General features: G+C 44.4%; 1 pseudogene across 1 annotated transcript; it reads right to left on the minus strand.

The window, feature by feature from the left end:
- Positions 1-12561: 12561 nt before the first annotated feature.
- LOC311585965 (glucosamine 6-phosphate N-acetyltransferase-like) lies at positions 12562-13383 on the minus strand (annotated as a pseudogene). The gene has a single exon. The product of its transcript is annotated as a glucosamine 6-phosphate N-acetyltransferase-like (transcript).
- Positions 13384-13663: the final 280 nt, after the last annotated feature.

Raw genomic sequence — 13663 nt, forward strand, 5'->3', positions numbered from 1 at the left:
TGTCAGAGGTGGAGTTTAAAGTCAATAAGATGATTGGCCCAAGGCTGCTCATCCTTCAGACTGCAGCATGGCTTTTGCTAGCTCTGTTTAGTGAGGTTGAGAGCAAAAATTGTGAACAAGAACAGAGCAGAGGGGTCTGAACAACTTGTAACCTGTCCAGAAGAAAAAAAATTAAGTTAAGCCCAAGGAAACTACAGCTGAGATGTAAGGGGCCAACCTTAGTGGCTCTTGGCCTGTGGGAAAGATTAAGCTTTGTCATAGGTGGAAGCAATCTTGATGGGCTTTACCCTTGGGGCACCCCATGAATACCTTGTGACAGACTGTTTGGAGCCTTCCTGGGCTTGGAATTCAGGAAGCCGACCTGAGAACCCCACCGTGGCTATTGTTTTCCTAATTGACCCTCGAAGGGAGAAGGAGATCGCCCTTTGCATGTGACTGAGAAGGTGGGGAGGAGAGAACAACTAGTGCAGCCCAGATGAGAGCGCGAAGGGAGCAGCAACCGGGCCGGACTAGCACGCGGGACAGAGAGACACCTAAGGACCCGTCCGGTGGAACAGATACCAAAAGGTTCACTCTTTTGTCCCTTTAACCTTTTTTCCTTCTTGTGTATGCTAGTTGGGTTGTATAATAAAGTTTAATTGTTAAGAAACAGAGCCAACATGTGGCGCCCAACGTGGGGCCCGATGGGTTCCACAGTCCCTAATGGTATGAGGGAAGATTCAATATTCGAAGGTATAAAAATACTTTTTCAGGGAATCAACAAAGTTACAACTGCTGTTACAAAACTCTTTCCTGCATTATACTTAAAAGGAATTCTCTGCTTTCTCATTGTCCTTTTATTACAATATTTCATCCTTAGAAGGATTAGAAGACAGGCTAATGGCATAGAAAAGCCGGAAGGGTCAGTAAGTTCTATCCTTTTGGAAAAGATTACAGATTTGACTGGACAGATAGAAAGACTGAGAAATAAAAATGAAGGGATGGGAAAACGGATAAAATTTTTGACATTTGGTAGTGATAAAAGACAAAAAATAGAGACCAAAAAGCCAAAAAACAAACAAACAAACAAACAAACAAAAAAAAACCAGGAAGAGTCAATAAGCTCTATCCTTTTGAAAAGAATTACTGACTTGACTGAACAAATGAACAAAATGCAGAGAAAACTGCAAGGGCTGGAAAAGCAGAAGGCACCTTTGGTTAAAAAGGGTGGAAAAGGTCAAAAACCATAGACAAAGGAAGCCAGAGCGACCAAAAGGTCTTTGGAAGTAAATGTACCAGTGGAGGACACCTCCACAGTCACCCAGGCACCTTCAGCTTTTCCAGTCACTGTAAGACATGTACTCAAACAAAATGGTGCTGAGAGTCATGACGAAATGGCCTGGTGTCCTGTAGACATGATGGATTTAAAACATTTTAAGAAATCCGTCGTCAAATATGGTATGCACTCTACCTTCGTTAAACAAATGTTAAACAGCTGGGCCTATCAGAATAGACTTGTTCCCCAAGATTAGAAAAATTTAGTTTCAGCGGTATTAAAAACAACACAACAGTTACAGTGGTTATCATGGTGACGAACAAAGGCTATAAAAATAGAACAAAAAAATACGACACAAGAAATAAATATTAATAGAGATCAATTGCTTGGTGATGGACAATATACTATCATAAGAAAACAAATTCAAGCTGACGATAGAGTGATTGAACAATGTCGTAAGACAGCCTTGAGAGCTTGAGAGCTGGTAGAGGAACCTGAGAAAACAACTATTCCCTTTACTAAGGTGTTCCAAGGACCTCTGGAGCCCTTTACAGAATTTTTGCAGAGATTAGGATCTGCTATAGATAAGGCGATGCCAGATTCTGACAACAAACAGGCATTAAAACTTATCATGGCTTATGAGAATGCAAATACTGAATGTAAGAAGGTGCTTAGACCGTTAAAGGAAAGAGGCGCTCCATTAGATGACTGGGTAAAGGAGACAGTTAATATCAACTCTCAGGAATATCAAAATAATAATGTGGGACAAGCTTTAGCCAGAGAGCCCAGATATCATAATACTCGGTGCTTCAATTGTGGTCAAATTGGTCATGTGCAAAGAAACTGTAGAAATAGAAGGCGCAATAACCCAGGAGAAAACGTAACTTGTAAAAGAGAACAAAGAGGTTCTGGTTATGATGGTAATGAGGTACCAAGACTCCCAGGGTACTGTAGTCGCTGTGGAAAAGGGAAACATTGGGCTCGGGATTGTCAGTCTAAGCGAGATGTGCAAGGCAACATCTTGCCGACGAGAAACAACAGGAGGGGGCCATCGGCTCGGGCCCCTGTAAACAATGCCAGCCGAATTCCTTTGGCCAGTCAGGAAGTGACAACCCCACAAAAAAACGGGAACTGAGTGTTAGTGATCTAATACATGCTACTGAAGGCAGTGCAGCCTTGGATCTGCCTTCAAATATGTCTCTTACTCTATCTCCTCAGGTTGAATGTTACAAATTAAATACTGGTATTTTCAGACCTTTGCCTTCAGGCACAATAGGAATGGTTCTGGAAAGAAGTGGGCTGACTTCCCAAGGTTTTATTGTGCATCCCGATATTATAGATAGAGATTCTAAGGAGAAAATAAAAAGCATGGTATGTGTGAAAAAAGAGATAAAAATCGATGCCGGGGATAAAACTGCTCAACTCCTACTGTTTCCTTACATTAAGGACAAAGCCGCTCCAGTGGAAAGGACTGGTGCATTCAAAAACACAGGGACACGTGTGTTCTGACAAACAGTAATTAATGATCAGAGACCTAAGTTAATTATACAGTTAAATGGTGTTAAAAATAAAAGGCTTGGTAGACGGTAGAGCCGATGTCTCCATCATTTGCCAAAAGTCTTGGAACCAAACTTGGCCACTTCAAAAGGTTTATACAAAAATTGTAAAAATAGGTAAGTTATCTCAAATAAAACAAAGTGTACAGTGGCTTGAGTGTGTGGGACCAGGGGGGCAGATAGGGAGGCTGAAACCCTATGTGGCTGATATTCCTATAAATCTATGGGGAAGAGACCTTTTACAACAATGGGGTACTCAGATTACTATTCCTGCAAATACCGAGATAAACAAGGTTGAAACTATGGGTGAATTGGTATGCGCTTCTAGGAAAGAGATTAATGTAAGTGATCAGAGGCGACCACAAGCTGTGCCCATTGTCCAACCTCAGAACTCTTCAGGTTTAGAGTGTCAAAATTTATAAAAGGGGCCACTGCTGAGATACCAACCACCTTGCCCCTAAAATGGATTTCAAACAGACCTGTATGGCAGGAGCAGTGGCCCTTAACAAAAGAAGAGTTACAGGCGCTTCAAGGTTTAGTGAAAGAGCAGCTGGAGGCTCAACATATCGAAAAATCTTCCAGTCCCTGGAATTCCCCTGTGTTTGTGGTAAGAAAGAAATCAGGTGGATGAAAAATGATAACAGATTTGAGGGCCATAAACAAGGTGATTCAACCCATGGGTTCGCTTCAACCTGAAATTCCTTTGCCTTCCTTACTACCTCAGTCTTGGTATATAATTACAATTGATTTAAAAGATTGTTTTTTTTACCATACCTCTACACGAGAAGGACAGGAAAAGGTTTGCTTTCTCAGTACCTACTCTGAACAGTAATTCTCCAATAAAGAGATGTCATTAGAAGGTACTTCCACAGGGAATGTTGAATAGCCCAACTTTATGCCAGTATTTTGTACAACAAACTTTAGAAATACTTCGTAAGCTGTTTCCTCAATCTATCATATACCATTACATGGATGATATTCTGCTAGCTGATTCTGATCCTAGTGTTGTAAAAAACATGTTTCAAAAAGAACAAAGAATTCTGCCATGCTGGGGATTACAGATTGCTGTGAAAAAAATACAAAGAGGAGATTCAATTACCTATTTAGGCTATAAAATAACTGAACAAAAAATTCGACCACAAAAGGTACAGATCCGTAGAGATCAATTACAAACTCTTAATGACTTTCAAAGATTATTGGGCGACATTAACTGGTTAAGGCCTACAATCGGGTTAGCTACCTATGAGTTAAGTAACTTGTCTCAGACATTACAAGGGGATTCGGATTTAAACAGTCCTAGGTGTTTAACCGCTAAAACAAAAAAAGAGTTAATTCTGGTGGAACAAAAATTTCAAAAGACATATGTGGATAGAATTGATCCTAAACTTGATTGCATTTTGGTTATTTTGCCTTCAAAACATTCTCCTACTGGGCTTCTCATGCAAAGGGAAGACAGGATCATAAAAAGGATATTCCTGACAAATAAACAAAACAAAAACTTAAAAACATACATAGAAAAAAATTTCTAAATTGATAACAAAGGGAAGAATAAGGTTACGCCAATTGTCAGGGATGGACCCGGCGAAAATTGTAGTGCCTCTTACTGATTCTGAGATTATGTCATTATGGGTAATTAATAAAGATTGACAAAAAGCTTATAGTAACTGTTTGGGAGACATTAACAATAGATACCCAAAAAACAAACGTATACAGTTTATAAAAAAAACTAATTGGATCCTTCCAAGTATTGTAAAGAGGTCACCAATCTCAGGGGCACCCACCTTTTTCACTGATACAAATAAATCAGGTATGGCTAGTTATGAGTCTAAAAAAATGACCAAAGTAATTAAAAGCCCATTTACATCAGTTCAAAAATCAAAATTTTATACTATCCTTATGGTATTGTTAGATTTTCCTGAATCTTAATATAATTACTGACTCTCAATATGCTAAAAAGGTTGTTTTACATATAAAAACTGCTAAATTTACTCCTGATAACACAGAATTGACTACCTTATTTATAGAACTACAACAGATCATCAAAAACAAAAATTATCCCTTGTATATTACTCATATTCGATCCCATACAGGTTTACCAGGTCCATTGACACAAAAAATAAAGAGATCGACAAATTATTGATAGGTAATGTATTCAAAGCCTCAAAATTTCATAAAAAACATCATGTCAATGGTAAGGGGTTAAAAAAAAGATTTTCTATCACTTGACAACAAGCCAGAGAAATAATAAGTGTCCTACATGTTCCTTATATAGTCAACTACCATTACCTACTAAAATTAACCCTAGAGGTAACAAAAGAAATAAAATTTGACAGATAGATGTGTTTCATTTTACAAAATTTAAAAAAATGAGATATGTGCATTATACCATTGATACATATTCAGGTTTTCAATGGGCAACTGCCTTAAGTTCTAAAAGGGCTGACTGTGTGATTACTCATTTGCTGAAAATAATGGCATTTATGAAAATACCTGCACAAATTAAGACTGACAATGCTCCTGCATATGTGTCTCTTAAGATAAAAAAACTTCTTTATGTATTATAATATAAAACATGTTACTGGTATACCTCACAACCCCACAGGACAAACAGTTATAAAAAGAACTAATCATACCTTTAAAAAAAATACTTATTAAACAAAAGGGAAGGGTAAAAACACCCAGGGACCAATTAAATAATGCTTTGTTGACTCTAAATTTTCTTAAGGTAAATGATAAAGGGACATCAGCTACAGAGAGACATTAGATAATAAAAAAATTAAAAAGTTGGGACAACCAATATTCTACAAAAACTTTACAAGTATGAAATAAAAACCTACAATAGTTTTGAGATGGGGTCATGGGTATACATATGTTTCCACAGGGAGTAAAAATACATGGCTACCAACTAAACTTATAAAGATTAGATCTGACCATATAACAAGTAAATCTTAAGAGCTATCTGGTTCTTAACAACTTGACATTGTTCCTTACAGCTTGGAGAATTAATGCCCTCTTCTGTCTGTTGGTGTATATACAGGTAGAGCCCTGTATTTACAAAAAAACAGGACAATACTAAAAACAACAGACAACATAGATAATTTAACCCCAAAAACATGCCTCTGGCACCTCGAACAGGATGCCTCAACTGATGTTTCCTTAAAAAAATCATATGTGTACTAACATACCTGTACTAATGGTTTAAAAAGTCTACTTACTTTCAAAACAAAAAACAAAACAATTATGAAGATCAAACTTCTGCCTCTGGCACTACTGCTTCTTCCAAAAATTACATACATATTAATAATAAATCAGCTAGCCAAAAGGATCGATCCCAAAAGGACTGAACAAAAACAGCTAGCTTTTCCAGCGCTTGGCCAATATATTATTTTTCTTGGGTACCCAAAAAAGATTTTTCTCCTAAACAACATAAAGTAATTTTGAGAACACGACGCCCCCATTCCCAGTAGGTGGTGAGAAATTGTAAAATTATAAAATGTAAGACTCTTGCTTGCCCTGCCCAGAGGCTTCTCCCAGTTCTCGTTACTACTAGCCTCAGAGTTCCACCCTAGTTCCCAGAATAGCTACATGCAAGCTCCCTATATCAGAAGTCCCATATGGTTTCTAGTAACCGCCCTAGGGACCCACACCAAAGTCCCCACAAGAAGTCTCCCACTGCCAATGTCCATATGGTTTAAGCTTGATAAGGAACCCCACGTACTTGTGGTTTTTGCCCTTAAAAACTAGTCTGTAACAGCTACTCGGGGTCCTTCACCTCCCGAGTGCTGAGGTACCCTTGCGCGTCAGCAATAACAATAAACCTTTGCTTTTGCATCAGTGTGTTGTGCCTCTCGTGGTCTCTCACGGCGACCCCCCTTCCCGAGTTGGGCATGAGAATCCAACATTTGGTGCATTGGCCGGGAAGTTGAGGTCGCCTGAGACCCCCGACTCATCCACTGAAGGTTCCCCTCCCCCCCTCCCCCCCACCCCCCCATCCCCCGGCCCCGGGCCGCAGACGGACGACGGAGACGTAAGTGACTTTTGTTTCGTATTTGTCTGTATTTTTGTTTCTCCATAGCGCGCAAGTCAGCAGCAGGGACGAGAAGTAAGGGCAGACGTGCTGGGCACTCTCTCTCCCTCACCCTAGAGGACGCTCTAGGTGGTCTGATATCACCCTGGGGGACGCTCCAGTGGTGGTCTGGATGAGTACTGACGGCAACACCGTCAGGCTCCTCAAATCAGTAGGTGGACGTGTCTTCACGCCGCCGTCAGAATCCGTATTTCTGGTTTGGCGCCGATTCAATGCTGCGCAGCGTGTGTTCGCTTGTCTACTAGTTTCGTTTGTGTGTGTTATAGCCCTCTTTGTATTTGTGTTGACTGAAGCAACCAACGCTGACATGGGACAGACTGTGACCACCCCCTTGACTCTAACGCTTGACCATTTCAAAGATATACGTGCCTGCGCACACAACCTCTCTTTAAGTGTCCGCAAGGGACGCTGGCAGACTTTTTGCTCTTCGGAGTGGCCCGCCTTCAATGTAGGCTGGCCACCCGAAGGGACCTTTGACTCACTGACTATCACAAGGGTAAAATCCATTGTCTTTAGTCCAGGGTCGCGTGGCCACCCCGATCAGGTACCCTATATCTTAATGTGGGAAAGCTTGGTTTCAGACCCTCCCCCCTGGATCTGCCCATTCCTACCGCTGAAGCCTCAATTGAAACATGACACCACCCTCCTGCCGGTAATGTCCTCAGCCGCTGGAGACCAGGACCAGACTTCAACTTCCCGCGATTCGATTTCTCGGCAGTTCTTGAAACCTGTTATTCCCCAAGATCCAATGCAGGACCTTCTCCTCCTGGACTCCCCTCCTCCGTACCCCCTACCTCTAACCCCACCAACTTCGTCTCTACCCTCTACCACCTCCGTATCTACCCCCTCCACTGTCTCACCCACTGCACCTCCTTCCCCCGACCCTCCTTCTCTTACCCCAGCAACAGGCCTTTGAAGCCATAAAGAAGGCCCTCCTGTCTGCCCCAGCCCGGGGATTGCCAGACACCACAAAGCCATTCACCCTCTTTGTAGATAAAAAACAAGGGATCGACAAGGGGGTATTGGCACAAACTCTGGGACCTTGGAAACGGCCTGTGGCCTACTTATCTAAACAACTAGACACTGTAGCCGCTGGATGGCCTCCATGCCTGCGCATTATGGCTGCCACTGCGCTGTTGGTTAAAGATGCCAACAAACTGACCTTGGGACAATCCCTGATCATAGTCACACCTCACGCATTAGAGGCAGTGATACACCAGCCCCCCGATAGATGGGTCACCAACGCCCGTCTCACTCACTACCAAGCTCTACTCCTAGACTCTGAACGTATCACCTTTGGCCCTCCAGTTACCCTCAACCCTGCCACATTGCTGCCAGCCCCAGACCAAGGACAAGAGACTCCACATGACTGTCATCAAGTGTTGGCTGAGACACATGGAACTCAAGAGGACCTCCAAGATCGTGAACTTCCAGAAGCCGACCACACTTGGTATACAGACGGTAGCAGTTATTTGGACTCAGGTACCAGACGGGCCGGGGCAGCAGTGGTGGATGGGCAGAAGGTCATATGGGCCCAGGCCCTTCCCTCGGGGACCTCTGCCCAAAAGGCTGAGCTTATAGCCCTAACCAAAGCCTTGGAACTCTCTCGAGGCAAAAAGGCTAATATCTACACTGACAGCCAGTATGCCTTTGCCACTGCCCATATACATGGGAGCATCTATGAACAGAGGGGCTTACTAACATCAGAGGGCAAAGAGATTATAAACAAGCCCGGAATTAAAGCCTTGCTAAAAGCCCTCTTCCTACCTGCTCGGGTGGCCATTATTCACTGTCCTGGGCATCAAAAAGGACAGGACCCCATTGCCCTGGGGAACCAACAGGCAGACAGAGTGGCAAAACAAGTCACCTGCATGGAGGCCCTAACACTGGCCCTAGAGGCTGATAAAGCCAATCAGGCAATCAGCCAAGTAGAACCATATATCTATACTTCAGAAGACCAAGCCAAGGCTCAGGCCTTAGGGGCCTCATTAGACTCAAAACTCCAACAGTGGATCAAAAATGGCAAGACTGTGCTACCAGCCAAAGAGGCAACTGCCATGATCCAACAGATGCATGCCTAGACCCACCTAGGATCAAAAAAGCTTCGACAGATCCTGGACAAAACAGAGTTCATCATCCCTGGAGCCAATGCCCTGACTGACAAAACTGTAGCCAATTGCCAAGCCTGCCAGCAAGTCAACGCTGGAAAAAGCCAAGCCCCAGAAGGAACCAGGGTCCGTGGGGACAGACCAGGAACTTACTGGGAAGTTGACTTCACTGAGGTAAAGCCCCCAGCTGCGGGTTATCGATACTTATTGGTCTTTATAGACACTTTTTCAGGATGGGTAGAAGCTTTCCCAACCCAACGGGAAACAGCACAAACAGTAACCAAGGCCATCCTAGAAGACATCTTTCCTCGGTTTGGACTCCCTAAGGTAATTGGGTCAGACAATGGGCCAGCCTTCGTCTCCCAGGTAAGTCAGGGATTGGCCAAGATCCTGGGGACTGATTGGAAATTACATTGTGCTTATAGACCTCAAAGTTCAGGACAGGCTGAAAGGATGAATAGAACCCTAAAAGAGGCCTTAACTAAATTGACCATAGAGACTGGCTTAAAAGACTGGAGACGCCTCCTACCTCTGGCCCTGTTTAGGGCCAGAAACACCCCTTCTCGTTTTAATCTGACTCCATATGAGATTTTATATGGAGGGCCACCTCCTCTGTCTACTATGCTCAATTCTTATCAGCCCTCTGCTTCCAAAACTGATTTGCAGGCTCGCCTAAAAGGACTACAAGCAGTACAGGCCCAAGTTTGGGCCCCCCTTGCTGAGATCTACAAGCCTGGCCACAACCAGACAGGACACCCTTTCCACGTCGGTGACTCAGTCTACATTCGACGACACCGGTCCCAAGGACTCAAGCCTCGGTGGAAGGGACCCTATACAGTCCTCCTGACCACACCTATCGCTCTCAAAGTAGACGGAATTGCAGCTTGGGTACATGCCTCCCACACCAAGGCTGCTCCTCTTCCTCCAGACCCCGAGCAACGCTCCCAATGGCACCTACACCGCTCCGGAGATCCTCTAAAGATAAGACTCACCAGATCTGGTCTTTAACTGTGCTCTTCCTCATGCTGGCCCTAGGGACAGTGGCCTACCTCAATCCCCATCAGCCCATGAAACTCACTTGGCAGGTCCGATCCCAATTGGGGGATGTGGTCTGGTCAATATCCCGAGAAGCCCCCCCCCCCCATACCTGGTGGCCTGATCTAACCCTAGACTTGTGCCTCTTAATTGCTGGCTTAGATACTTGGGATATCCCAGAGAGAAGTTATAAAGAGTTACCCATTCTTTCTGAAGCCACCCATTACCAAAGAACAGCAGCCTTAGGTTGTGCCAGGCCCTGGTCAAGATGCCAGTTACGACTGGCTCCTTTTTATGTTTGTCCTCGAGATGGTAGGTCAAGATCAGAAGCCCACCGATGCGGAGGGCTGGAAAGCTCTTATTGTGCTGCCTGGGGGTGTGAAACGTCAGGCTCTGTCTATTGGAAGCCCTCCTCGACATGGGATTTAATAACTGTATCCCGTAACCACTCTGGCACTACTAAATGCCCTCAGCGGGGACGGTATCTTCCTAGCTCCCAGGCTACTTGCAATCACAATAGCCAATGCAATCCCATAGTTATAAAATTCACAGAAAAAGGAAAAAAGTATTCAGATTGGGTAACAGGGTGACAGTGGGGCTTAAGATTTTATGTAGAAGGCACTGACCCAGGACTTACTTTCTCCATTAGATTAAAATTAGAAAAACCCCTAAAAATGTCTATAGGCCCCAACCCCGTCCTTGCTGACACTGGGGTACAACCCCCATGCCCCAGGCTCCCGACTATTGCCCCAACTCCTCCGCCCACTACCCCAAACACAGAGCCACCCTTACCCAAGACTGGAGATTGGCTCTTTAATCTGGTTAAGGGGGCTTTCCAAGCCCTCAACACCACCAACCCCCAAGCAACCCAGTCCTGTTGGCTCTGCATCACCCCAAGCCCACCTTATTATGAGGGAATTGCTACCTCAGCCACTTTCTCTAACACAAGTAATCATTCCTCCTGTGACTGGGGTCAGCACAAAAAGCTCACCCTGATGGAAGTTTCAGGTCAGGGGACCTGCCTAGGCACTGTTCCTCCTAGCCACCAACACCTCTGTAATCATACCTTCTCCATAACTACCACCACCAGTAACTACTTCCTTACTCCTCCCTCTAACCTATGGTGGGCCTGCAACACTGGACTCACCCCTTGTGTCTCCACTGCCATATTTGCTGCAACCCACTATTGTGTGCTAGTCCAGCTTGTCCCCAGGATTTACTATCAGACAGCCCAGGCTTTCGAGGCCAACTACGAGGACACACATCCCTCCCGTTTTCGGAGAGAGCCAGTCACTCTGACTCTGGCTGTCATGTTAAGTTTGGGGGTTGCAGCAGGGGTGGGGACAGGACAGCAGCCTTAATACAAGGGACCCAACAATTTAACATGCTTAGAACAGCTATAGACGAGGACCTCAGTGCCATAGAGCAGTCCATCACCAAGTTAGAAGAGTCCCTCACGTCACTATCTGAGGTGGTCCTACAAAATAGAAGAGGGCTAGAACTAGTGTTTCTCAAAGAAGGAGGTTTATGTGCAGCTTTAAAAGAACAGTGTTGTTTTTATGTGGATCATTCTGGGGTAGTTAGAGATTCCATGACTAAGCTCCGAGAGCGCCTTGACAGGCGGCAACGAGAACGGGAAGCCAACCAGGGATGGTTTGAAACATGGTACAGTCAGTCCCCTTGGTACTCTACCCTGATATCGTCTATTATTGGGCCCCTGATCCTGCTCCTGCTTATACTCACCTTTGGCCCTTGCCTCTTAAACCGCCTAATGGCTTTTATCAGAGATCAACTTAATGTCACTCAGGCCTTAATCCTGACCCAACAGTACCAAGCCCTTAAACAAGAGCCTCAAGATTGAGGCCAGATAAAAAAAAAAAAAGGAGGGAATGAGAAATTGTAAAATTATAAAATGTAAGATGCTTGCTTGCCCTGCCCAGAGGCTTCTCCCAGTTCTCGTTACTACTAGCCTCAGAGTTCCACCCTAGTTCCCAGAATAGCTACATGCAAGCTCCCTATATCAGAAGTCCCATATGGTTTCTAGTAACTGCCCTAGGGACCCACACCCAAGTCCCCACAAGAAGTCTCCAGCTGCCAATGTCCATATGGTTTAAGCTTGATAAGGAACCCCACGTGCTTTGTGGTTTTTACCCTTAAAAACTAGTCTGTAACAGCTACTCGGGGTCCTTCACCTCCCGAGTGCTGAGGGACCCTTGCGCGTCAGCAATAACAATAAACCTTTGCTTTTGCATCAGTGTGTTGTGCCTCTCGTGGTCTCTCACGGCGACCCCCCTTCCCGAGTTGGGCGTGAGAGTCCAACACCTGTATTGTGAGAAACAGTGCACTTTGTCTATTTTGATATATGAGACAAAAATAATTTTATGTGATAAACAGCCTTATTCAGTATATACACATGTATTTAAGAATGAACAGCACAGAGCCGACCTAACTCTTACTACCCAGATTCCTGACTACCAAGAAATGAAAACAAACTTTAGAAAAATACAATGCAAGAAAAGATTCAAGTCAAAAATATATTCCTTTGGTTAAAAATCATCCCTCTGTATGGTCATTTGTACTCTACAAGCATGTTCAGTAGCCATAGGCATCCACTCCCGTCACTACTCTTACATGCTACAGCGGTTTTTCGGTCTAGTAGTTGTGGAGCTCACTTGGTTGCAGAAACAAAAACGAACTCTGGAACAGTAAAGCCTTGTAGCATTACCCTCTTGATGGTGGTTTTTAGTTTAGCTGTCTCCGACACATGTACTTTTCTTCAGATACTGTATAGCCAAACTTTTTGTAGAAATCAACATTTTGTGGTAGACATTCAAGTGTGGTCTTGTAACAGTTCAGTTTCTTGCTTAGCAAAGTAAGAGTTGATAATAACAGTATGCCGAGCTGCTTCCCTCTGCACTCGTCACTGACGACAACATCTTCCACTCTTCCTCTCTTAGCATATGAGTGGATAAATTTATGTTCTATTATCAGAGTCGCTGTGGCAACAATTTGCCCTAGGGTCACATCTTCCACCACTGTGACATAGTAATCCCCGGACTTCTTCATATGTTAAAGACTTCATGAACTGCTCAGGGCTGATGACGCCAGTCTCCATCAACTGACCCAGTACCTTAAAAAAAAAAACCTTTATTCAAGTCGGCAGTACAAAGAGGCCGCAAAACCAAGCCTTCTCCAGGATGCGTTGGGGAAATGGCCGGAGAAAATGTGACTGTATTTTCGCTCCAGTCGACATCTCTGAGCAGGCTTGGGTCAAACATAGGCGTTTCATCAGGTTTCATCTTCCCAGTAAAGCCGGCGCCTCAGTCTCCCGGCTGGTCACAGCGCCGCCGCATCCGGAACCGGCTGCAGCTCCAGCCCCACCTCCTCCTGCTCCCTCAGCGCCACAGCTGGAACTGCCGGGTCTAACGTGGCCAGACCAACGCCTCCGCCCTGCCCCACCCTCCAGCACCGCTGCCCATGCACGCCGCCCCGGGGTTCCGGGGGAGAGCTATTTTATATATCTTTTTAAAGACTTATTTTTATTATGTATACAGTGTTCTGCCGTATGCCAGAAGGGGGTAACAGATCACATTATAGATGGTTGTGAACCACCATGTGATTG

This window comes from Acomys minous (assembly GCF_964271855.1).
Source record: "Acomys minous genome assembly, chromosome: 16".
Taxonomy (NCBI): Eukaryota; Metazoa; Chordata; class Mammalia; order Rodentia; family Muridae; genus Acomys; species Acomys minous.